We start from the raw sequence: 12,525 nt of genomic DNA, 5'->3' as shown, positions 1-12,525 counted from the left end.
GGATTGTCAAGAGAAAATGGTTAGGTTGCTCACATCTGGTTATGCTCCAACTTGAGCATTGTATCCAATTCTGGTCACCACATTTTAGGAAGGATGTGGGGCTTATTGAGAGAATACAGACGAGATTTACCAGAATCATTTCAGTGATGGAAGATTTTAGCTCCATGGTTTGGTTTGAGAAACAGGTGGTGTTGTCCTTGGAATAAAGAACATTGATGGAAGATTAAATGGAGGTGTAAACTATTATGACAGGCTTAGATGTTGTAGACAAACAAAAGTATATTCCCATTAGTTGATGTTACAAGGATGAGGGGACATAGAGTTAAAGCTTTAGATAAGGCATACAGTTGAGAAAGAGCTGCTAACTTCCTTGAAGTGGCTGTCTCTGGAGGTTGTGGAAATGGTGATGATCAATGATGTTAAAAGAAAACTAGATGGATATTTGACAGAAACAGACATCTGGACTGTAGGGACAAAACAGGGGAATGGGGCTAAGTGGATTACTCCACAGCTAGCTGGCATGAACTCAATGGGCTGAATGGCTTTATTCAATGGTGTTATGTCTCTGAATTTATTAATAATATTCTAGCAATGAACTGGAACCTTGTTGTATACACTAAGTGATTTTGGCACCTACAGATGATCAGGAATGATCTGACTGCATGGTTTGTCATCAGCAAATACAGATTCTCAAGCCATCATTTATAAATTAAAGGTTACAAAAGGTTGAGACTGAAGCTTTTCTGAACATTTGGTTGCCTTGACAACACAACAAAGGTTATGCAGCTATTAAAAAAAAAGTGTTGTATAAGACTGTGAGTCACTTAATATTATTAAGTGACCAAAGGCTCCTGCTGTTTGTCTGCAAAAAAAGTTCAGCTCTTTCATCTTCAATGCTGCAGTGATGAATGATGAACACACCAAGCTTTATGTCTGAAGGCCTGAAGTCACATTTCAGTTCAAAGATGATCACAGCTTACTGCAAAATGACATTTTCAGACAGCTGCAACAAATTTAGATCGAAACGCGGATAAGAATTAAAACATAAACCACCTTATTTGGCAAATTTAAGGGATTATTAAAAGCAATTATGAAATAATGTAACATTTCACTGCTACACTCACTTTATTCCAGGCTATGCCAGACATTCCTGAACTTAATGAAGATTACAAACCTTTACTATCATTTGTCTAGAAACAAAGTTTAATCTTCTCAAGACTATAATTCTTTAGCAAAGCAATCATGGTGTGTTCAATGGAGAAGTTACAGATAAAAATTTTCAGGGCAGAGATAAATGCATCTGACTTGTTGCATATAATATCCAAGTCTAGTTTGTCTTAAAAGATCAGTGCATAAGGATACTTAGGCTCATATGAGAGATTATGGCAGATATGCAACATTTTTAGCCTGTGAACCATGACCACAGGAAAAATGCACTGATCCATCTAGATTGTGACTTATATTTTGTGTATGTGCTGGAAGTATGCAGTTTCACAGAATGTGGCCCTCGTGATGCCAGTTTTCACCCCACTGATTTATTTAATGTCCTTTCTCAAATTTGCACAGCTGAACACGTGTTCAGCAGCATGAAAGACTCCCTGTCAGTGCTTTTAAAGGGATTATCATTAACTTGTAAGTTAATTACTTTGTACTTTGCACTGGCTCTGGTTCAGCTTATGTAGGTTTTGAGGAATTTGTTACAATTAATAAAAACTTCAAGGAGTGATGCTGCATGTGGGAAAGACATAATATTGTCTGTGATTTTGAGGGTTCTGGGCACACAAGGTGCAACATTATTGTTGAGTAAATTAGACCAATTATGCCAAGGTCATAAAGAGCACTGTCATAATAATGCCAGATCCCACAAGCAAAACCCTGCTTTACCATGGGTTTGCATATATTAATAGACAGTTCATGTTAATTTTCCATGAACCTTACGTTCAGACTCCATATGTCTCAAGCTCCTAGAAGCCCCTAAATGATGTTCATAGAATCTATACAGTGCAGAAACAGGCCATTCGGCCTAACAAGTCAACACTGACTCTCCTCACAGCCACATCCCTATCCTTGTAACCCTGCATTTCCCATCCAACTTACACTTCCCTGAACACTCTGGACAATTTAGCGTGGCCAACCCACCTAACCTTTAAACTGTGAGAGGAAACCTGAGCACGGGTAGGAAACCCACACAGACACAGGGAGAATGTGCAAACTCTGTGCAGTCACCCGAGGCTGGAATTGAACCCGGGTCCCTGGCTCTGTGAGGCAGCAGTACTAACCACTGAGCCACCGTGCCACCCCTAAGTGTATCTGCTAAGTAGTGACCAGGCCTAGAAAAATGGTGGAAAGTGGCAGGAAAAAACCCAAGGAGAAGTCTCGTATTACCAGAGAGAGCAGATGTAGGACTTTGAGGTCAGTTCATCCATCGAGCCAAAAGGAGGAAAACTGCTGGGACGTGGTGACTAGTAAAATAATCCCCTGTTGAAAATCACCTTAATCTCACGGTTTGCCCTTTTTCAACATGGTAACCAGCCACACAGCACAATAGGAGATAAGGACTCCAATGTGTGAAACTAGCAATTTATTCCAGCCTATCTGAACAAATAACTTTACACAATATATAGGGACCCAGGTAGGGTGAACAAGGATAGAGTGAGTGTAACCCATTCCAAATCACTCACTCTCAAGGTGCAGAACTGAAAGAATATCAAGGCACCAACTGCCATTTTACAAGGTCCCCACAATGTTACATTAGAGGTCCACTGATGGGAAGGAAGCCCCACCCTCACCATCAAAGCCACAATTGCCTTGAGATTATTGTGAAATAGTAGATTGCTTCAAATGACTTGTATGTTTAGAACATGAGAAAACTGCTTTTAAAGGAAGCCTTACACAAGAAATCACTTTCCTTGGGCAAATCGCACTGATGTTGATGGATATCATATAGACCTAAATTAGATACAGGAGCTGGGATCACTGTTCTGTCTGATGATCTTAAATGACTGCAAACATTACCTGCAGCTTTCATCTGTCAAACTTCACAGGCCAGTAGCAATTTGCCTCAAAGTCAGATGTCAGTTTCCGACAACTTGAATCCCTAAAGACAGGAAATCTTGGAAACAATCTGTTATTCAGAAATAGCCATGCCCACTGCTAACATGAACGCCTGTCAAGAGTTCAATATCATTCTTAAAATGGAAGAAGAAACAGCAAATGAATTTAAAAGATATTTTCCAAAACACTTCAAAGTGCCTGACAAAATGTTAGGTGTCACATTACACTGAAAGCATATGCCAAACCCATCTGATTGTTCATAGCTCGGAATACCACACCCATATCTAAAAAGGACCAAAAGCGAGATTAAGATGACTTTTCGTGGGTCACCCAAACTAACCTCTGCTACCATGTTACTTATCCAAACTAAATAGATTTATTAGTATTTGTGTTTAATTAGCAGATGTAGAAAGTTAGTAAAATGAAAAATATTTCCAACTGGCATTTGCAGATGAGAACTGTGCTAAACTCTCAAACTGAAAAATTTTCACCAACTTGACACAAACAGAATGATTTGGCAATTTCCACTAGATAAGGAACTCTAACCATCTTCATAAGGGCCTTTGGTCATTGTTGTTTCACCATTTACCTTTTGTAATCCACTATACATGAAGGTGTTGAAGTCTTGTACCATATGGATGATGTTCTTGTCCATGATTACCAAATGACACAAAGGCAAAATAATACAGAGAGTCTTGAAAGTGTTACAAGCTGCTGGGATGATACTTAATGAGTACAAATATTCCACAACAATAATAAAATACTTTGGCCATTTTGTCCAAACAACAGGGAGCATGGCAAATCTGCAGAAGATGAAATCCATCAGGGAATTTCCATGAGCCAGGAATATTACAGGACTCCAACAACACATTATCAGTTTGGTAAACTCAATGGGAAAATTCTTATCCCACCTAGCCCAAGTAAATGAATCCCTAAGGCAACTATCAAAGCAAGATCAGGTATGGTGCTGGATTGAATGTTAACAGCAATCTTTTGACTGAATCAAAAAAGGCTTTCATCATCGGAGATCCGAACATATTTTGATCCTGAACTATTTTGTCGGTGGACTCATCATCCACAGATCATGGGGCAGTCTAATACTAGATCCAGTGTGATAGGATAAGAAGACCTGAGTATTATACAAAAAGGGCTCGAATTGAAACTGAACAGCTAAATGCAGTAACAGAGAAAAACAGCATTCACAGCAACTTGGGCTTGCGCGAATCTTTCTGACTATGTCTTAGGTCTTCTATTTAAACCTGACCAGGAGCAAATGGGTTGGCTGTGGGTAATGAATGTGGAGGAAAGTGTTCACACTCTGAAATGATTAAACTTAATGTCGAGTCCTGAGGGCTGAAAGGTACTTAAGCAGATGACACAGGGCTCACAAACTACCCACAGTGGAAAGCACACAAAGTTGTGGCCCAAGGAACAGCAACAAAAGGATATGTGATTGTGAAGTTAGAAAAACTAACATCCTATCTTGCCCAAATTGACACTGGCACCCTTAGCAATAGAAATATCATTGGGATATCCTCAGAATTTGCCATATTTGAGGGCCGAAAATAAGGCTAGTGCAACTGTTAATATTTACTGCCTACAATCAGTCGAGAAAATAACAGAGTGAACATTTCAAGTCCAGTGACCCTTCATCAAAATGGAACTCAATACATTTTTGGGAAGGTTAGTCAAGGCACCTCGATTGTCCGAAGGACAGGGAGTTAATCGTTTGGTTAATCGAATGTCAGATCATCAATACCTGATAATGTAGTTAGCCACACATCAGGACCTTGCAATCTTGTTTGGATAATCCAAGATTCATTAATCGAATGCTGGATCATTGAGGTTCCTCTGTATATGCATACAGCGGGCTTTGCTCGTGCTTTCTTCCACCAGATCTCAGTCCTTAGTCTCATGACTTTGCCCACTCCAGAAATTCTCAGGACCTATCATTGGAGTGTTGACACAGTTAACACTTTTCTTCACATTACTGCCCATGACTTCCATTTATTATTTATGGCTCTGACATCCCCACCAACCCTCTGTTCTTCACAGGGCACAGGCTTTGAAGTGCCTTGATTAACCTTCGCAAAAATGTATGAAGTTCCATTCTGATGAAGGGTCACTGGACTTGAAATGTTCACTGTTACTTTCTTGGCTGATGCTGCCAAATTCCTCTGCCACATCCTATTTTTCAATACACCGTTCCTTTTGAGGTTTTGGAGTGTCTGTACGTTCCAACCTCTTTTTCAGAGACTCTGCATTCTTTGGGTCTCTCTGTCTGACCGAAAGGCTTATTTCTCATGAAAACATTTGAAGTGAGGCTATGAAAGGAAGGGATGAATCACGGCTGATGGGGAATTTCGGTAGCTGAGTGAAGAGGTAATGAGGAATAGGGCAACGTGAGGCTGGTGACATAGTTGGTAGGATAGGACACTGAGCTTGATCACTCACATGAAGTTATTAAACTTTTGTGGCACTGCAACCAGGTTCAAATGACTGTGTCACAAAACCTATCTGCTTCTTGGGGACTATCAGGAAGGTCTCCAGATCCCTGAGAGATGTAAGAGGTTCCTGCCATTCAAGGTGGTTGACTCTTAACTTAGGGTTGGGTAATAAATGCTGGTCTAGCCAGCAACTCCCTCATCCCATGAATGAATAAAAAAAAACCCTGGTCGCAGAAAATGTTAGTGACAACCTATAGATTTTCTTCCTACAAACATTCCAGTCAGCTACTTCATGTGCCCAGTTTTATATGTGACCTTCATATCTTTCAATTGTCCCTCAAGCTTGTCGACTCTGTTTAAATCCCTAGAGCTTTCCTTCTACCGAACCTGACATTAACCTTAACTTGCAAAAACTTGAAGTTACAGGTTGTCTCCCTCATTCTTCAAAATATCTTCCTGTGCTTTGCTTTCACTTTTCCTCATTGAAACCTTTTGTCAGCTGTTCCACTATGACCTCTTTGATACTCCGCCTGTTCATTGACTTGTTTTCATCCTCCTCTAAAAGTTTAATACTCTCTGTCAAAATCTGAATTTGTCTTTATGTGCATATTATCAAATTGTCTGGTTTGTTTTATGCTATGTATTACTACTCACTCATTTTGCTTCCTTCTCTTGTGTCCAAGGTCAGCACATTCGTTCTTGCACTATCACTGAGAAAATGTTAGCTTATCTCCCATACACTCGGCTAGCATTCCCTCCATCAAGGGTTTCTTGCTCTTGATCCCATCTATAATTTTGTACTCAACCTTAAATTCCTGTTGTAATCATCAGATTGTGTACGAAGTTCCCATGATAGTTCCCTTTATGGATATGTCTTTGGGACATTATAAAGAACAAAATTGCAAAGGCACAGGGTTTGGTTCAACTATAAGCTGAAAGTCTTCTTGAATCCACCAAGGTTTGAATAAAGATACCTCTATGGTAGTTCAGATGACACCAACATAAACCCGCCCTTCTGGAATTAGCTGAAAAGGACATCTCCAGCTCCCAGTCTAATTCCTCAGTGATTTGATTGTAGCTCCCAATTCATCAAAAATGTCACTGCAACTCACAACCTATTAAAATATACACAAGACTCGACATTTCCAAATGCTTATAAAACTCGACATTTCCAAATGCTTATTGAAGGCCAATATTGCTCCAATTTGGTTGAAACGTTCATAATCCCCAACATGTCTGATCTGCCCCCTGACATTGTAGGCCGGAGTCAGACTGACCTAGGCCTTTGGATGATGAGTGCAGTGGCATGACCCCTACATCACCATCTCATTTCTGTTACATTCTGAAGAAAGGTCTCTGGAATCGAAACGTTAACTCTGCTTTCTCTCCACGGATGTTGCCAGACCTCCTGAGTTTCTTCAGCAATTTCTGCTTTTGTTTTGGATTTCCAGCATCTGCAGTTCTTTGTTTTACCCCAATACTGCTGCAATGTTTGAATTCACCCTTTATGACGCAGCTTACCCACATACAGTTGTGTAAGTGTTAGCTTTAATTTCACAATGCTTACATCCACAGTTTTGGACTTTGTGTGTAAATTTCCCACTTAGAAGGGATTGTGATTCCATCAGAGAAGAGGAAACCTCTGTCTCCAACTTCTGACTGACTGAAACATGGTCTGCATGCTGCAGTGAAGAACCTTGGAAACTTATTCTTTGTCTTACTGTGCCATCATTCAGCATTCCTCCCACTCAGACACTTTTCCTCAGGACACTTCAAGCGTTTGCAGCAGCTGGAATGAGCCTTCCCTTTAAGAGATGCTGCCTGACATATGTAATGCTAGTCCACCAGGCAGCATGCTCAACACTGGGCTGGAGTTAGCAGGGAGTGTCATGTTTCTGTGCTGCCAGCATTGCTTTGATTGACCCACACATCGTGGACCCTTCACCCGATTTCAGGGACAACTCAATTTTTCCCAAGTGCATTTGACTTTTCCTTGCAAGGCCTCTCCAGCAATTATGCTTTTCCAAACCAAATCATTGACCTTTCTGCCACACTGTTAGTTCAGCAGCTTATTATCTGCTTGAGAAATATTGAAGGATCATTTTTCCAGGCATCTTGTCTTCTCGTCACCTGTTAAATCAGATAATGTCACATTTTCATGGTGGTAAGTTTGGAAGTTCCATATTCCTACATTTATTTGAACCAGTTGTTAAATACTGGATTAAAAAAATCCCTCTTCTTAAAGAAATTCTTGCTAGCTGATTGGGAATAGATGAATTTGAAAAATACAACAGCTCGCTATTGATTTCCCCTCTCCCAGTGAAGGATGGAGGACATCGGGAGACTGGTTAAATACTGTGGCCTTATCTTGATGTGTTTGTGACTGCTGTCATTTTATGGCAGTGGGTAAGACAGTGTACACATGCTTACTTTTTTGGGGTAAGGGATACCTTATTGATTTATTTAAATACAGTTCCATAATACAAAGGGAAGCTGATTCCAATCTCACTGTTCTGGGGATATGGGCTTGAATCCCACGATGGCAGATGGAGAACATTTGAATTCAGTAAAAAATTGGCCGAATGGTAATCGCTGTTAATTGGGGAACAAACCCTCAAGAGGTCATAGAGTCATACAGTTATAGAGATGTACAGCATGGAAACATACCCTTTGATCCAACCCGTCCATGCCGACCAGATATCCCAACCCAATCTAGTCCCACCTGCCAGCATCCGGTCCAAATCCCTCCAAACCCTTCCTATTCATATACCCATCCAAATGCCTTTAAATGTTGCAATTGTACCAGCCTCCACCACTTCCTCTGGCAGCTCATTCCATACACATACCACCCTCTGCGTGAAAAAGTTGCCCCTTAGGTCTCTTTTATATCTTTCCCTTCTCACCCTAAACCTTTGCCCTCTAGTTCTGGACTCCCCGGCCCCAGGGAAAAGACTTTGTCTACTTACCCGATCCACGCCCCTCATAATTTTGTAAATCTCTATAAGGTAACCCCTCAGCCTCCGACACTCCAGGGAAAACAGCCCCAGCCTGGTCAGCCTCTCCCTTTAGCTCAAATCCTCCAAGCCTCCAAGCAACAAGTTAAAAACAAACCTCATTATGATCCACCCAGTTCTTTATTCTGAGATTCAAAAGGTTAATACTCAGTAGGTCCCCTAAATCATCGCATGTTCCAGGTCTCCAATTTGTCCTCTAATTTCCTTTACCTAGTCAGTCACTCAGCAGGGAGCTATTTTGTTTTGCTCCCAGTCAATGTAGATAGCAGGAATGGGACAAAAAATGAGGTCATGTCATTAAAATGAAAATGGCATCTTTGTCTGTGAACTTGTCAGATTCTTCAGTTCCTAATGGCCTCCCCTTCTCCCATTGCCCCATAAATATGAGAGTGCAGATATTGAATTATGAAAGCAATTGCTAAAAGAGCAAGCAAAAAACATGCAGCAGCTGATTGAGACTCCAAATAAATCAGAATGACTCAAGGGAAGAAATGACCTAAATTCTCGCTGGCTTAGTTAGATGCTGATGCATTGAGTAGCAATGTTGACATCCATACACAGCCAGCAACAGGGAATGCTGTTTGAAGACTCTATCTTTGGAGACCATGGAATGTTTGCCCAGAATTTCCCAAAGTGCACTCTTTGCAACACAGTGCTGCTCCAGAAGTGTGTATTCTCGCACTACCTCCAACATTTGTGCGCTTTTAATGGGATAAGTATGGCCACATTCTTTTAATAAAATATTTAGATCTTGTATATTAAAGTCCATAGTGGCCCTGATGGCTGAAATCTGCATTGTGTTCCAACATACCCAGAATGTTCTTCTATAGCTTCAGTTATCAAACCAAATTATCTCAGTTGATGGGTCAGAGAACATGTATGACATGTAATAACATTTAGTTAGGATTATATTTTTGATAAGCAAATAAGTCTACATAATTAGAACATTAATTAGAACTAATAATTTAATTAATGAATTAGTGCTGAGCACAGCAGGCATAAACAATATTTTACAGTGATTGTATCAAGGTCAGCTACGTGGACATTATAGAATATGAGTTCCCTGATTGGGGCGGTTAATCTGATCCAATCAGGCTGCACCGTCTGACAGATAAAAACAGGGATATCGTCAGTGTCAGGGACTCTCCCTGTGTTAATAAAGGGGGACTTGGTGATGGGATACTGACCTCTGTGGAATTATTTCATCACTGACCACACATAATAAAACAGATTTACATTCACGCTCATGTTCCTGGTTGTGGGATATGACAGTGTTCACTAGTCACTGCTTGTCAACTTGAAAATGCCCCTGAATGCCCAGACAATGTCTGATCTCATTTTTGTACACTTGGCTCATTGTCTTGTATTCCTTGGCATCGCAAATGCACATTGAAATACTTCTTAAATGTTATGAGGGTTTCTATCTCAAAGCAGTGAGTTCCAGATTCCCACCATCCTCTGGTGAAAAAGTTCTCTCACATCCCTCACATCCCCTCTGAACATGCTGTCCCTTACCTTAAACCTATGCATCCTGGCCATTGATCCCTGCACAAAAGGAAAAGGTTTCTTTCTGTTTATGCCCTTTATTATTTTATACCTCTCAATCATGTCCACCTTAGCGTCTGCTGCTCCAAGGAAAACAGTCTGTCCAATCTCACTAGAAAGAAGAAAAAAAGAACAGGAATATTTACATAAATAGAGCCACTACAAAGATGGCCACAGGGGAACTTTTTTCCTGGTGGTGGAAATATTGAATAAAACTATTTTGCACAACGCTGTTTTCACTGAGTTCCTGCACTTATGCACATACAAGACGAGTGCTTTGCGGGGGGGGGGGGAGAATAAGCACTACTGCTGTAAAGAAAAATGAAAATTAAATCTATAAAAACAGACTCCAAGCTGGCCGGCCACAAACAAATTGAACAAGAGTGTCAGAGGTTCTGTTCACTCTGAGAGCTGGCTCAGAGGGGGGACAGAAACTTTCCCCCACCTCGCCCCCAACACCACCCGCACTATGGTCCTCACCTTCTACCCCCAGAAACATTGCATCATCCTCCTCCATTTCCACTACCAGGGATATATTTCCCCACCACCCACCATCCATTTCTGCGTTCCAGAGAAAGCATTCCCTTGGCAACTCCCTTGCTAGGTCCACACCCCCCACCAATCCACCCTTCACTCCTGACACCTTCTCCTGCCACTGTAAGAAGTGCAAATCCTGCACCCATACCTCCCCCCTCACATCCATCCAAGGCGACAAAGGACCCGTCCACATCCAAAAGGGATTTACCTGTACTTCCACATGCACCATCTACCATGTCCATTCCTCTCGATGTGGTGTCCTCTACATTGGGGAGACAGGACGCCCACTTGCAGAAAGTTTCAGAAAACATCTCTGGGACACACGCACCAACCAGCCTCACCACCCTGTGGCCAAACACTGTAACTTCTCCTCCCACTCTGCCAAAAACATGCAAGTCCTGGGCTACCTCCACCGCTAATCTCTAGCCACCCGACACCTGGAGGAAGAACGCCTCGTCTTCTGCCTGGGGACCTTTCAAGCACCTGGAATCAATGTGGTTTCAGTTTCCTCACTTTCCCTCCACCTGTCTTATTCTAAATCCAGTATAAAAACTTGGCACTGCCCTCATGACCTGTCCTACTTGTTCATCTTCCTCTCCATCTATCCGCTCCACCCTCCTCTCCAACCTATCACCTTCTCCCCCACCTTCATCTACCTATCACATTCCCAGCTACCTTCCCCCCAGGCCTACCCCATCCCCTTTATCTCAGCCCTATTGGGCCACCCTCTCATTCCTGATGAAAAGCTTATGCTTGGAATGTCGACTCTCTTGCTCCTCGGATGCTGCCTGACTGGCTGTGTTTTTCCAGCGCCTCAGTATTTGACTCTAAAGGAGCTGAGTCAGTTTCAAATACTCTCCAAGTGCAAATAAAGGGTGACTTGGTGACAGTATACTGGCCTCTGTAGAGTTGTTTCAAGTTTCACCATGTCTCTGGAAGGAGCCATGTCTCCATCACACAGACGTGAGATGTTAACTGCAGAAAAGATCCTGGAATTTATCAAAAGATAAGGTAAAACTTTACTTTAAATAGTTATTTTTGGACAGTTATAGATAACATCAAACTGGTGTCACATCTTTTGATGAGGAACCCTTAGGAGGCAGTGACCATAATATGATTAAATTTATTCTGCATTTTGAGAGGGAGAAGATAGAATCAGGGGTAATTGTATTACAACAGAACACGGCAACTACAGAGGCATGAGGGAGGAGCTGGAGAGAATTGACTGGGAAAGGAGCCTAGCAGGAAAGACAGTGGAACAACAATGGCAGAGGTTTCTGGGAGTAATTCACAAGACACAGCACAGATTTATGCTGAGGAAAAAGAAGCATGGTACAAGAAGGATGAGGCAATCATGGCTGACTAGGGAAGTCAGAGATAGCATAAAAGCAAAAGAAAAAGCATATAATGTAGGACAGGGCAGTGGGAAACCAGAGAATTGGGAAGTTTACAAAGACCAACAGAGGACAACAAAAAAAAAGAAATAAAGAGGGAGAAAATTAAATATGAAGGTAAGCTAGCCAGTAATATAAAAGAAGACTGTAAGAGTTTCTTTAGATATATAAAGGGCAAAAGAGAAGCAAAGGTGAACATTGCTCTGTTGGAAAATGATGCTGGTGCAATATTCATAGGGAACACGGAAAAGGCTGAGGAACTGAATAATTACTTCGCATCGGTCTTCATAGTGGAAGACACGAGTAATAGCCCAAAAATTCAAGAGAGTGAGCGTACAGAGCTCAGCATAGTGGCCATCACCAAGGAGAAAGTGCTAGAAAAATTGAATGGCCTGAAGGATAAATTACTTGGACCAGACAGACTACACCCCAGAGTTCTAAGGGAATGGGAGTCAGGGAGGGTCCCAGAGGACTGGAAAATTGTAAATGTGACACCCCTTTTTACAAAGGGAGTAAGGCAAAAAATGGAAAATT

The sequence above is a fragment of the Chiloscyllium punctatum genome, chromosome 9 (genome assembly GCF_047496795.1).
Source record: "Chiloscyllium punctatum isolate Juve2018m chromosome 9, sChiPun1.3, whole genome shotgun sequence".
NCBI classification, from domain to species: Eukaryota; Metazoa; Chordata; class Chondrichthyes; order Orectolobiformes; family Hemiscylliidae; genus Chiloscyllium; species Chiloscyllium punctatum.
The sequence above is the reverse complement of the archived record's forward strand: the minus strand, read 5'-3'. Positions refer to the sequence as shown.